Raw genomic sequence first — 14965 nt, 5'->3', positions numbered from 1 at the left:
GCCACAACTCTGCAGTCGCAGACGCGCTAGCGCCCTCGCTGCCATATTGCCGCTAAAACTGGTTGCGATGGCCGAGTTAGGTTGAAACGGGGGGGGGGGGGGGGCAGAACAGTGGATAATGCGAAGTGAAGAAACGGTATGAGAGAAAGAAAAGCAGGAAATTAATTCAGTGAAAACGCATTGGGTTGACGAGGGGCTCAAGTTAGTGGAAGGCGTGAGTGTGCACGTTTTGCCCCACTGGATGCCTACTAACCCGCATAGCAAAGGTTCGAATCGGGTCCGCTCGAAATGCCGGTTTGCTGATCGACTCTCTCCTTCTCTCTTAAGACACTGACCAAACATGCCGTCTCAGTCTCCTGCTAGTTTCGCCTCTGCTTTCCTCACTGATCGTTTGCAGCTGCCAATGTGGTCAGAAAAGTCGGTATCTAGGGGGCGACGACGATGATGCTTAAGAAAGCACAGGTTTCTCAAGCCTCCGAGGTAAAATCGCTCGGTGGCAAAGGCGCAGATAACTTTTTGACATGTGTAATCCGCACACGATGCCCCATACGGTGTATATCGATGAGCTGCCGATGCTGCTGCAAGAATGCCGCTGGCTGCAGTAGTTTCCCTGTGGTATGGCGGCGGTTGGTCCTAGAGACCAACGATAACAGAAGAAGCACCGATATCATGTCGTGTTACTGTTTAGGTTTGCCGATCGTCTTTCTACCATTCTATATGCTCTCGATACTGCTGGGACGGAGGAGAGTGTACGGCGTAAAGCTACGACGAAATGTAGACTAGGAGAAAAGGCGTCAGAGAGAAGAAAAAAAGGCGGGCCGAATCAGGCCCTAGCCAACATTCTCTTCTGAACCCCTCTCTCTCTCTCTTCCTTCCCCTCGCCTCTTTATTTCTCTTCCTCTCTCCACCAAACTAAGCCTAACGCTGATTGATTTCTTCCTTTGCGTTTCCTCATCACGGTCCTTCGCACCAGCTCCCTTTCTCTCCGGTTCGTTTCGTCGTCACACACTGCCCGTAACAGACTGTCTTCTCTACTCTCTAGAACACTTCTGCTCGTGCTTTTTCTCGCGTCCTAAGTAACGCCATGATCACCTTGGACACCGCAGTCGGGAGCCAGGAGCGACTTAAATTTTCAACTGGCCACTGGGTTTAGCTCGTATTGACGGCTATCGCTTAGTTTGGTTAGGCTGGCAGGAGCAGTAGGCCAGCATCGGCAGGGGGTTTGGCGACTTACACACTTCGATCCAAAAGGCGAGGCGAGATGGAAGACCGACAGCGTTTAACCATCCTTCCTAAGTGGTGATGTCGAGTTGAGATCCCCCCACGACCCCACCGACCCGCCGTCAAACTCGTATCGATATCGGTCAAAAAATTCACATTGGTTTGTAATCGTCCTGGGAGCGATTGCTAATGATTTAGGGGGAAGAATCTAAGAGAAGCTCGCAACAAAATGAGGTCTTTTAGTGTCAACTTAGCTAGCCAACATAAACGCGAAGTCTGCCTCTGTGTTCTAGGTGGAAATGAACACCGATACAGAAATAGACTGATTTTTTCGGAGTGGTATATATTTTACATATTTGATATTTATTACATATATTTAAAATATTACATATTTAAAATACAACTGCCAAAAATAATAACGATAATAATAATATTACGTGTTGTTTTTCGGGTAAGCTACAATATGAAGTTGGCAGCTTAAATATACAATGTCAAGCAAGTTTGCCCTACTGGGTCTTTCACTATCGGCATCTATAAGATGTACTAGGAACTGGACTCAAAGCACCACTCGAGTTGTCGAATAAACTTAGCATAACTGTTTGTAGGAGTTTACATCGTTCGAATTGCTTCAGAATAAGCAGTCATATGCATTTTAGAAAATCCTCAAAGGCAAAATAGATGAAGAGCTAAGTAAAATGATATTTACCTAGTTAAAGCCACTGCCACATTTTAAGCTATTGGCCTAAGACTTAAACCGGGCAAATTAAAAAAAAAATAAACCCGTTTTAGAAAGTACACAAAGCTATGATATTATCAGTTGCCGTATAGACATTGCAGCTTTAAAATATACGCAAATTAGCTTTCCTAATATTTAGCGAATCAAACCAGGATCAGTGCTTGCAAACTACCAGTTCTAACAACATCGATCTTTCTCAAAGTTAACTTACCTTGGTCATTGTGTGTTTAACAGGTAACTTATATACCATATTCGCATTTAACAAAAGGTTAGGTATAAACGAAAGTTCTCAAGTTAAATAACAACTAAAAGGAATAAGTTGATTTGCCATATGATGACCTATCGAAGAACTAGCTATTGTAAGCACCGTATAATACAGTCAAATACTTTCACATAAAACTCCGCCAGTGATGGACTTTTTAAAAGGTCACGATAAAACCAATGACTGACGCTTCCTTTGTGCCGAAATTATCTGTTTTTGCAAGTTATCCTTCACTACCTTGCTCGAAGTAACAAGTTGGATTACGGCCTGTTTAGTTCATCTTAAACAACAGGGATCAGGCTTAAAGGCTCATTAAAAGTTTATTTAATGATAGCCTTAGGCGCTGTCGCCGAGTGAGCGGTGTCTCTATCCTCGCGACTCGAAGCTCATTGCTCTTTGTCAGACATTTAATTCAATCTGACTGGAGTCTTCGTGGATGGCTTTGCAAGTAGGATGTTATTGGCGGTCTCCTTAACAGGTGCGGTCCTGAAATTATAAAATAAACAGGTCTGAAATGATAAGCTATTGAAGTGAAGCTATCGAATTAAAACAAAAGTCGTTTTGAAAATGACAGTGTATACGGTATAATATACTTGCTTCTTTGCATCATTTACTTTAAAACGATTATTCAATAATAATACATACTTTTAGAGAACTCATTGTACCAACGTTTTTATATAAGACTGGGTGTGAATTTGTTAAAGAAACATATGCCCATTGCTGCCAGCCTTTAGCCTTCGTGCGTCGGACTCTGGTAAATCTTTTGAACCGGAGACAGAGGTTGATCATAAGAAACAATGCAAACTATACTAAACGACCTTTTGATAAAGGTCACAAGGGCGCCGAACAAATGCGAGAGCTACTGGTCCTGCTGAAGGTACGATGCTATGGATGCTCCGACCTACCAGCCGATACAAATAATGGGCGGGTGAATAAGGAGAGGCAAGTAAATTATCAAGCATACTCACTATTCAGTGACGTGGCAATCTCTCTCTACTGCGTATCGCCTACCTTGGAGTATCTTGGCTTTTGCTCCCGATCGTCCAAGTGGCAGAAGCTACAGCGGCAGTAATGGTTACTGCCCGTGCTGTCCAGTACTTCTTTCTTTTCTTCTTTGTGTTCGTTCACCACCCGTGACACTAACCTGACTGGCGGTGACTGGGTGGAGTGGTTTTAAAATAATCTTGATGGATTCTGGCTTACCCTCTGTACGGCTGGCTAGCGTTATTTGCCAGGGCTGCAAGCTAAGAAAGTCATTTGGCCCGCGGTCGATGACCAAATTCCTGCAACCGTTGGTTGTGTGACACCAGGAGTTCAGGCTTTTGGAGAAATCTTGGGAAGCTTTTAGGGCCGAAGACTCTATCGTGGCCGTAGAGGACTATAGTCGGCACCCAAACGGCGCGCTTTGGGCGCTTGGTTACAAACTTGGTGGAGTCCACGTGCACTTATACCACCTAACATTGGCACTTGAAGATTACCCTAAATCCCGGCAGCACTCGTGTGCGTTGTCCACTACGAAGAAAGGCCTTTGACAAAGGCGCCCAGCCGCCGACGGCCTCCCGTCGTCCAGCGTTGGCCTACTGAACTCCTCTTTCTACCCATCGGCCTTTCCCATTTCCCCCGGTGGTCGTGTAAATTCGTAGGTTATGTTAGCCCAGATGTCCTCAAACGTGCAACCATTCCGTTTCCCCATTCTTCATATTGTATTATATTTTTTACGCATAGAAGACGGTAATGCCGGAGCCCAGTGGCGTGAATTGTTAGTAGGCGGGCAGGAAAACGATGGTGTTTTTATGGTCGTCATTAGATTGTCACATGTATATACAATACGTACACAAGGTGCAACTCCACGTAGAGATACGCGCATGTTAGAATGTGGAAAATGTATAATGCTTTGATTTCTTGCGTTTAAAGGGTCTGTAATATTTCAACCTAGGCCAGTACTAAGGGTGCTGCCTCTAGGCTTAGTTTTAGCTGCTATTCAGTTGAAACAAGCATTTTTGCTTGCGGTTTTTTAATGTGTTGTGTGACTAGAACCGCATCTCAGAATTTTTTCATTATTACATATTTTATCATCAGGTAAATATTATTTGACATGCAGAATAGTATGCTTGATCACTGTTCATACAAGGCTGTCAAGCTTTGTTATGGTTTTCACAGTTTCCGATGCAACACACACAGCAGCGTTTTTGCGCTCGCATATGGCCGCCGTCATTGTTGATGTATTGTATGTAACTTTTGCACATGTCGAGGAATTGCGCGAAGTCCCGCTCTCAGTGTGCAGCGGTAACAGGAACCTCCCATAACAAGCAGATCGAAGTGGCAAAATTTCTGCCGACTTCTACAGTTTTTTTCGTCTACTATGAAGAAGTCAAGCGAACTATTCTATGCGTATTTTAGTGCCTCGGCAGCCTATCTGATCTTTGATCTTGCAGCTACATTTTTCGCTCGCCTTCTGTGTACCACGAACCGGCATGTTCCTATATATCACTAGACGCAACTCTTCGTCGAATTCAAATCGCTTACATGGTGTAAGCTCTGCAGGGCCTGAATGTCGACTATTAGGTCACTCACACATAGTGCATTCGCGCTGTTGGCACACACACAGAAAATCAGTCCTATCTTCTATCGCTCTCTTCGTTGGTCGTCTCACGCGGCTTTTGCGACGCCGCTTACTCGACGTTTGCTGCTTGTCTACTTACGTCAGACTGTGATGTTGTTGCTCGAAGTTGGTCCAACGTTCGGCACAAAAGTTTAGATGGTCGCCCCAGAGTGCCCCGCTCCGCTAGCCCACATCTTTCCTACCTATTCCCGTTGTTTGTCTTCCTACCCCCTCGCAACTCGCTACTTCCTCGTGCCGTTCCTCCTCAACGACTGGCTGACGGGATCTCCTCGTAGTGGTTTCTGTACGTTTGGTTGTGTAGTTGCATATGTATGTGAATGCCTGTGTGTGTGCGTGTCTGTGCGCGTGTGTGTGATTCCAGTAAGGCACCTTCTTCTACCCTCCCAGACCTGCTTTGAGTTATCCCGCCCTTGCAACTCCAACGTGCCTGGGCTATGTGGGTGGCATCAGCTTGTTGCAATGCGGTCACAGGTGCGCTGTGTCTCCCGTCCGCACCCAGAAATGCCCCTCCACTCACCAACTCCCGGAGCCATGCTACGCCGCTGCGACTACTACTACCACTAACCCTGTTGACAACGTGAGAACCATATGCGTTGTACCTTCGCATAACTCGGTGGCGAACTCCTGAGCCTTGCCGTCTGTGACCATCTCTTTTATCCCTGTTGTACGTGTATGTATGCTCGTTACCATCTATAGGCAGTTGTAGAATCTTGTACAAGAGACAAGCTATAATAAAAGCTATAGGACATACGCTAAGATGACACGGCATACGGCTTGGACGTCAGGACAGGGAGAGGACTAGGAGAAGAAGGTAACGTCGCATACTTTGCAGAGCAAGCTAAAGACAACAGTGGTAAATAGCTATTTGTACCTCGCGCTATCATGCACCGGCAGAAAAAAAGCGGGTTACGTCGAGGGTACTCCCCCCCCACCGCTGCTCGTCAGCAGGTCAGTGTCAGTAGAACGAAGCTAGACGGAGATCACCATGCCAGCACAATTTCTCCATAGCGGTTGAAAAGGTTAATACAAAGGGGAGGAAGGTAAGCAGACACGAAAAGAAACATAGACAGACCATCCGGGCACAGCTACCGTGCCAGGAGGACCAAACTAAACTAAGTAAAAGCTAGTGGGTGCCAGAACCACTGTCACCATAAACAGAAAACTAAAACAAGGGAAAAGAAAAAGCAGCAGAAAAGAAAAAGAAGTAGAAGGACGCGCTGAGTCTGATGCGGCCTCTAAATCTCGTCGCACCTGTGCCCAATTGTGGTAAACATATTTTCAAAATTCCCCGCTTCAAAAGATAGCTAGGCTCCGGTTCGTGCTGGCGCTTCTTTCGCTCGAGGGTTCACATTGAAGAGCAAGTGCTTTTGTCGGCTTTCCAATGGAATCAGCGGCGGCTGTAACAGCAACGGAGACCGTTTTGCAACTGAAGATTTCTTGAGCACCATCGAGCATCCAAGTCGTCCTGTGGAATCCTGCTCGCTTATATAGAGGGAGACAATGAGCAGAAATGAAGGTGGCGCTGAATCGCGTAACTGAGACTTGAAACTCGAAAACAAGGTGGGATGCACTGTGATAGTACTCCAACGGCTCACCGATGTTGGGCGGTGTTCGTTCTCCCGTACGATGCGTCTGTCTGTGCGCGGATGTGGTTGTACACCAGATGAGCGTGTTGCGACGAGTCAAAGTCGAGGGCACCGCTAAAGCACATTTTCGAGCTAAAGCTAAACACGTTAGACATTGCCAAGTACCGTATATCTTCACCCTCGATAGATGGAGGCCATATCATGAAGATTGGTGCGGTATTCAGCCGCAAAGAAGCTGTCTTCTGCGAGAAAACCAAAACGCAGTGGCCTCTGTTTATGACATGGCTGTTGAAGGAGGCAGTTGGGTCAGAGTTGAGCCAAAGAGAAGGTTGGTTTGATAAGAAAAAGAAGAGGAAAAAGAAGACGCAACATCTTATAGGAAAGAACAGTAAGGGAATAGCGATTGCTCACAGTAGCAGGATTGTTCTCTCTCGATCCTTCTCTCCCATTCGCTCTAGCCCGATCGTCGTCGCAAACGATGTCCAAAGCTGTTGCCTGATATAATCATACTTGTTGGCGTCCATGCAGAGGGTGCCACGACCCCAACTATTTTTACCCAGCATGCCGCCAACTCGTGAGCCTGCGTCGAATGGCTTTCTATGCTGGAATCGAATGCTTGATGTCCTTGCAAACAAGGCGAAAAAAAAAGGATTGTTTTATGTGTTTGCCGATATCAGTCATCGAAACAAAATAAGTAAGTTTTTTACAGTTAAAATGTTAGCTGGCAGGGTAATTTTGACTGAAGAGCTGATTCATATGGTGGTGGGTGATGATCCGAGCCTTTTGCGCGGGTTTTCTTTACCCTCTAAGGTGTCCAAATATCGGTTTCTGCCCTTAACGCTGCTCGGTGTGCTAGCGTCATGGGCGACAGGATGTGAAGGCGTTCTGTTGCGCGAATTGACGACGCGAAACGCACGTGCTTGCGGAGAATCCAATTCCCCCTTACGATTATCAATCAAGCTCGCATTTCATCAACGTACGATGGCAAACCCAGGGCGAAAACAATCATCCTAAAAATATTACGACAGATCTCATACAAGACATAATAAGTGATATGACATGGGAAAGTATTCGGAAGATACAGTGATCAGCTTCAAATTAGTGATTTAACTGAAACTTAATTTTATCGAAATATAGATAATAGGTAAATAGGCTAACGTTAATGTATATTTTTTATATTCATAATATGTGTAAACAACGATTCTTAGGGTATATTCAAAGCCGAAACAGCGTCATTATAATTGGAGGCGCCTCGTTAATATTCCATAGTAACTGATATGGTTTCCCTGCGTATATTTTCGTTTCGCTGAGCTTAGTATTAGTATATATATATATATATATATATATATATATATATATATATATATATATATGTATATAGATACTAGACCATCCGTGTGAATAGGGAAAGTTAGTTTCATATCGAACCACAAAAGAGGATCTCAAGGCTCGAAAGCCCAATTAGAGATAATTAGTTTGTGTACAAAGTTTTTGCGTAAAATATGGGATGGTAGACGTGGATTTATAGGCATTTGTATGCAAAAGCATAGATTTGCACATCAATAGCTCTCAACGAAGTCCATATTTGTATTGTAGATCCTTTTCTTTTTCCTTGGTCTGGTTGAACCTGCAAATATACTATCCATTTAATATTGCCTGTTTTTATTTCCAAAGACCATTTAGCCAATATAAACAACATACTAAATAGTTATTAATAGAACGACGTATTATATGAGTATAACATGCACAGAATTCTAGCTTACCGCTGCGTAAAAAGCCTGACCAGCTGTTCGTAGCTAGGAACTGAGTGTCGCTTATAACGGCCATGTGCACGTCTACAGCTTCATGCGCGGTTCCTGGCCCTTGGTTCGCGGCCCAAATTGGCCATATGCTACTATATGTATGTATATCAGCGTAGTGAATTTCATATCGTCGCTGTTGCCGGTCGCGCTCGGGAACACGCTGCTCCATCCATTAGTACTATGCTACCTTTTATCAGTGATTGATCGCCACTTTTGCTAGCATTCGTCTAGAACAACCCGTCCATTGTCCATGACGACGATGGTCAAAGTCATGGACAAGCTTCTCTTAATTATGGGCTACAATGTATCTACGTAGCATAATCCTATTGTGTAGATAAAAGTTCAGGACAGCGGCAGGCGCGACAAAGTCGCTTGTCAGTCCCCTGTTTCGCATGACCATTCCTAACTATGCCTATATAATCAGCACTATCCAAGTTGGCAACGGTTAATAAGAGTGTATTGCAATAGGCCGTACGGCCAGCCTAAATACATTCGATAGGCTCCGATTCGGCATGTAGATTGAACTGCAATGCATCCACACTACTGGCCGAATGCAACCGTTCGATTGCAGCTGAAACCATATTTGGTAAGCAGGTGGCGAAACCTTTCAATAACGCAGCGGTAACACAAGTTGTTTCGTAATCAGAAAAAAGCTGAGAAAAAAGCCAAACCTGACTGCCTACTAAAAAGGAATAGGCCAATATCCTATGTTATTCGCCAACTATTGTGTTTATGGATCACGTAATATTGTCATACGCAGGTCCACTAGAGCACTTTGTTTTGAGAAGCATTAAAGAAACACCGTAGAAGAATAAATTTGCGCGACCAAGACAATTCTTGTCGAGTCCTTTGTCCTTCTTAAATATGTCTGCGCACACTTTCACACTGCGCACGATTCTTAACAATACAGATTAGTAGAATTATGTTACTTGTGGTGGAAATCACTCAGTGACAGGTCACAAGATCGATGCTCACTCTCCCCCTCTCCTCTCTCTCTCTCTTGAACCGTTTCCACGCTCCTTATCTCGCTCCGAAAGCCACGCCACTCGTATCTAGATCCTGTTCCGCGTAAACGTCTTTGGGTATGCGCGCACAATTGGGGCCGGACGCGAAGACACTCTATGGAAGGGGCTGGCACAAATGTGTTCTGAACTGCAGAGAAGCGCGCGTAGCGATCGTTCAAATGGACGGTCTGCGGGTCATAGTGGCAGTATTGAACAGCAGCAGGAAAGTACGCAAGAAGCGGGAGTAAGCGTGTCTCATTAGAAAATTCCGCGAAAATCAATGACGTTAGAGAGGTTGGCTGCCTTACTTGCTTATCTTTGCTATTACTTTGAAGCTCCAGGATTCTTCTTGGGCCTCCAGGCTACCATCCCGGCTGGCCAAGCTTCATGGTTCAGACCTGAGGCTCCTTTCGATGTGGTCCTTACCTATCTACTGCCTGCTCTCTACCTTCAGTAACCCTCTTTTGCGCTTTTAGGGCCGAAGGCGCTTCGGTCCAGCACAGCAAGCTGCTTTACCTTGGTGGCAGTGGCAGCTGCCGCCTTGCGCAGAGCCGCACAGCTCATGTTTGTCGTTCGTCGCTCGGTCGGCCCGTTCGTCAGTTTGTCCGTCTGTCCCTCTGTACAAAGTGAGAACTTACCCACTTTTTCTGCGTATCCCCGCAGGTGGCGAAGCAGGTTGAACAGCTGGGCAAAGCCGAGCGGGGTAAGGCAGTTCTCCTGCCAGCGACTTCGTCCTCCTTTTCCTGTCTGCTATAGTAGGAAGATGGTCTCTGACTGTTGGGGAGAAAAAGAAAAGGATGAGACGACGAAAAGAATCTATTTGCCGCTTCACAGCGTTTTCACTACCCCATATAACTGCCCCCACCCGCCACGTTCCTTTCGTCCACAGCATTCGACCCCCTTATGCTGCACACTGGATTATTCCTCCGTTGACTCTTCCTGGGCTTTACTTGGCTCTTCTTTAGAGGCCGAATTGAGAGTGCGGCTGAGGCCGAACCAACTACGAAAGGGAGCTGCGAAGGAGCGACAACACGCTTTCTTAGCCTTCTGAATTTACCCTACTGTGCTCTTCTTTCTTCCCCTTACTCCGGTTAACCCTTTAAATAATTAGTTTCGCCTATCCTTGAACAGTAAAACCTAAAAGTGTTCAACCTTTCCTCAGGTTCGTGCTATCTTGAGCGGCTATTGCAGAGAGCAGCGTCGCGTCAGCTCAGCTTGAGACTCTGAGCACCAAACGTAGAAGAGTTTATGCATACGTAGTGTACTTCATGTGCATAAAGTACAACATAGCCCCGTTATGGTGTACATGGCCACAATACCTCACTTAGAAGAGAACTGGCAGAAACAATAAGCTACGCTAATTCGCTAAATCAGTGATCAAACACGGTGGATTTGAGGTAATCTTTGTTTATTTCTATCAAAGAGACTATTTTATGGCACGCGGTCGTCGAAGAGATCTATGAAATCGGTTTTCACAGGACGACAAATTTAGGGGCTCGAAAATGCTGTTTTTGTTTCTAGATGTAAAGAAACACAATTATTCATTTGCAGGCATCAGAGTTGACGAAATATAGGCGCAATTTTTTATTAAAAAATGAGCAAAAACCTTTGGTTCTGTTATCAAAAAAAAGAAAATAAATAAAGATACATTTAAACTTTAGGCCTAACCAGTACGCCGCTATACCTGAAGCGTATTTCACCACATCTTATGATGATGACATTTACGTTTTAATTTATGTAGTTTTGTATAGTGCATGAAGTACCTATGAATGACACCAAAAACCACCTGTGGGGATAGAGTGAAGAAGTCCTAATCTCTCATCCAGAGTTTTGGACTGTATTTATAATTTAGACCCAAGGAGTCTTTTTATTTTAGTATTTCTCCATTATCTTATTTTTAGCATTTGCCAGTCGTCCATGTAGCTTTTTACGTCCCCATTTCCAGATAGTTTCAAGCAGTGCTTAGTATTCGCAGGAAATTGTTGTAGCGCTTCGCTAAATGTAGTATATAATATCATAAACAGACTTCATGTTATATATAAATTGTATGTACGTGTATACGGCCACTTAATCTACTCTCCTTACCTCTAAAATGATTTGATTAACTCCGCGAATCCTTAAAGCTGCTGCGTAAATTGTCGAATAGTTACTTTCGTTAATTAACAATCAGCTGGTTATAGCTTTCGCTAGGTGAATATGCTAGAATTGACCTTATTTTCTCTTTTCTCGAGAAGGTCCCGGAAGGAGAAGGCAGGCTGTAACGATTTCAGCGGGTGTTAGAACTGAAGTAAAAGCCTGTGTATTTAACCATGAATGGCTTGAAGAAGTGGTCAGACCTATTGGGGCGCGACGCTGAAGGAGAAACTATTGTGTGTCTATTCAGCAGCAGCCGCTCTACCAGCCAGCGCGGCAAGACGTGGTCACATTTTATTTTCCTAACCACCCAGAAAAATGAGCACACATAGCCGGTAAGTTGATGTGCGTTCGGGGAAGGAGCTCACATCGTCGGCCACTATTACGAGATCCGACCTGCTTCCCTTGGTGAATGCAGTGGCTAGCAGTCGTAATCACCTCGTTCACACTAGCACCACCACCTCAATCAACCTCGCTGGCTGTCCTCATTCGATTGGATAAAAAGATCAGGAACCATAGAGCAGACACCTCGAAGTTACTATCGGCAAGGAGATGGCCGTTCATCGACTAAATAGAATGAAAGAAAGCCCAATATTCAATCGATCAAGAGAATGTAATCACGGTATCTTTGCTCCTCGCCCAGCTTCTACTCTCTATTATTGTTCTATAGTGTCTTTCTTCATATGGAAAAATTTGCGGCAGCCTATAAAACGTTAGAATATGCAAATTTATGATGTAATTATTAATAATTATCTTTATACATAGGGTTGTTTTGACCTGTACGTGTACAGGTGTTGTATAATGTCGAGTGGTTAATATTTTATTCATGAACAATCTGTAAATATATCAACTACTGCTATTGCCGTTTAGCCTGCAAGACAGACGGTGGAAGAATTAGTTTTTCTAATTGTACCGAACGAGAAACAGCATTTAAATACTTTTCAAAATTGACCAAGCTGTCGTGACCCTAGTCCTCCATATCTTCCTCACTTCGGCCAAGTCATCTAAACGGCCTTGCGTTTCGCTCAGATGTTCAGGCTCAAGTGCTTCCGAGAACAATACCGAAGAGACGGTCGTTCTTCGTCAGAAAATACGCTTGCCTATCCTGTGTCAGGACACCAAAATCAGTTACCGAAATCATAAAGCTGCACACGTAACACTGTTGTTATAATTAAACAATGATTATTTGCCTATGGCAGATTAAATATGACACTTGGTGGATAGGTAAATTTCATCGATTCTCCAACTCATACATGTTCTAAATTATGATATAAACTATCAATCGTTGATGCCTTGATACAGGATGCAGGAAAAGGTCAAGTAGAAAAAAAACACCAATATTCCGTCGTAAGTCACTCTCGACGCTTTCCGTGTACTCCACAGTTTGATCTGTCCGGACTTTGGTGAGTATAGAACAAGAAGCTCGACCTGACCCTTCCGAAGAGGCAGATGTAATCCAGCCTAATTGAGCTCATCGGTATCCTTTCATAATGTACAATGGCATACTTGCATAGTTAAAATAGTCGCATATTGTTTGCTGTGAAACGTATGATATACGATAGATTCAAGGAACCCTACTCAAAGTACGTTTTGTAGCGATAGGAACGTTCAAAAATCGCGCTTTGCGACTAAACACACCATACGATGCCGTCAGCACAATGACTTGCTCCACTTACATAGTATTACAACGTTAACTTCAGAATTAAAAAATGCTCTCCATTCATCTTCAACTATGACTAGAAAAATATTATATTTAGGAGGTACAAGACTAATATTTCCAAATAATCAATTGAACGCAATGTTAATGAGCTACAAAATTACACTCACCGAAAAACGTATCAACGAGAATGTTTTTGCAAGCACACCAACCGGAACAGTGAAACGTTTATTGGACGATAAACATGGATTCGTACCCACTTTCTCCTGATGAAACAGCCCATGCTCAGAATGGGGTCCTAAAGTCGAGATTTTTGGTTGTTGGTCGGCTTCTGATTCTGCTTGTTACGATCCGTAGGGTAGAACACCGCTAAAAAAGAAATAGAGGCAAGCAAAGACCATCAGTTGTGACCGCAGAAACGACACAAGCCACGCCACTGCCGTAGCTGATTGGAGAACTCTGCTAATCGTCGCAGTTAACAAAACACCTATAATTTGCTAATCATATCGACAGGATTCTTTCTACTTTTCACCTGCCGTTTTTTGATGAAAAACGCACCTAGGCAATACCTAGAAGGCGTCCAATGTTGAGTCGCTATACGATACAAAATTTTAGTCTCCTGCTAATGGAAACAATCTGAACGCATCAAGCTCGTTAACAACTGTCCCCATCATATGTTAATACTCCTTAATAGTAAGAAATAGTTGATAAAAGTACCTATCTAAAACAAGTATTAGCAAGGTGGGCGGCAAAAGCTCCGTAGTTGAGCCAGTTTAAGACAATGAGCTCGATGCGCCTTTCTACTAGAACTGTATGTACTACATATACCAAATATTTATACCAAAATTGTATATATACCAAATATGTACCATACAACAGCATGCTAGCATACAAATGTTGCTAGCACTTTTTGTCATGTAAACGAGTAGCAGACGAAGTGGAAATTGTTTGGCTCGGCGTGCCACAACCGTCTAGTCGTCGTTTGATCGCAGAATAGCACTGCCGACGCCTTTAGGTACGGGCATGTTTAGCTATGTCGCTAGTAGAGCTGGTCCTAGTAGTCTGAGAGGGCAGGGCAACAGCGTATTTTTTAGCTGGCAGCAGGCGTGGCCGCCGGCCGTACAGCGGCACTGATTGGCAAGCCCAGTTCTCTTGCTTGCTGTCGAGTCATTTTTCTCAGCTATTTCACAAATCCTCGGACACTGTCCCCGTCACCGCGGCCGCTGCTTGCGCTTGTCGTCGCCATCAGCGTAGTAGTACTTAAGCAGGTGGTGAGCACGCCTTAATCCTTTAAGACTTTCGAAAGAACCGAATTCGTGGTAGTGCTGGCAGACTCAGGAACGCACGAAGGCCGAGCCGGTGGTAGCGGCGGAGACGGACAGAGAGGAAGAGCGGGCGAAATGACGCTCTCCTTCCCTCAGGTTATCATGCTCATACCGTTTTCTTTTCGAGGACCAGCTCAAGTCAGGCTCAAACCCCCAATTGGTGCAAACGATGGCCTATGGCGCGATACCCTGTCCAGCGTTAGCTTCGCTCTAAATTATTTTAGGAAGAAAGAGACGGTAGCAGCGACTGTCGGCCACCGAGCGCCGCTAGTCGTCTAGAGATGAACCAACTACTCACTAGCTCACCTGAGCCATGCGCGGCAAGCTGTTTCTATGCGTTGTTTTTTCTGCTTTTACTAGCTTGTACAGTAGGTCTAACTATCAAACCAGAGCGAGAGAACGTCTGCGCGAGACAGACGATATAGAAGAAACCACTGCCACGCTAGGGCTACTTGGACGACCACGAGCCTGGACAACTGGGAGTTCCTTTTTAAGTAGCGTATAGGCAGCCAAAGATCTCAGGCCACTGCAGGCAGAAGCTAACTGCAGCAGGCGCGACACCATTGTAGAGTTTGCGCCGACGACGCTTCGCGCCGCTATTCATCGTGCCGTAATT

The 14965-nt window shown here is 44.7% G+C and overlaps 1 long non-coding RNA gene across 2 annotated transcripts; it reads right to left on the bottom strand.

The window, feature by feature from the left end:
• Positions 1 to 1565: 1565 nt before the first annotated feature.
• LOC147756181 (uncharacterized) lies at positions 1566 to 14009 on the bottom strand. Of its 2 annotated transcripts, none has more exons than XR_015326791.1 (3): positions 13894 to 14009; positions 13195 to 13393; positions 1566 to 2705 (listed from the first exon to the last, which is right to left on the bottom strand). It is a non-coding gene; the product is annotated as an uncharacterized LOC147756181 (long non-coding RNA). The 2 variants fall into 2 exon arrangements; XR_015326792.1 differs by having other exon boundaries at positions 13883 to 14005.
• Positions 14010 to 14965: the final 956 nt, after the last annotated feature.

The sequence above is a fragment of the Varroa destructor genome, unplaced genomic scaffold (genome assembly GCF_002443255.2).
Source record: "Varroa destructor unplaced genomic scaffold, Vdes_3.0 BEIS01000004.1, whole genome shotgun sequence".
Classification (NCBI taxonomy): Eukaryota; Metazoa; Arthropoda; class Arachnida; order Mesostigmata; family Varroidae; genus Varroa; species Varroa destructor.
The sequence above is the reverse complement of the archived record's forward strand: the minus strand, read 5'-3'. Positions and strand labels throughout refer to the sequence as shown.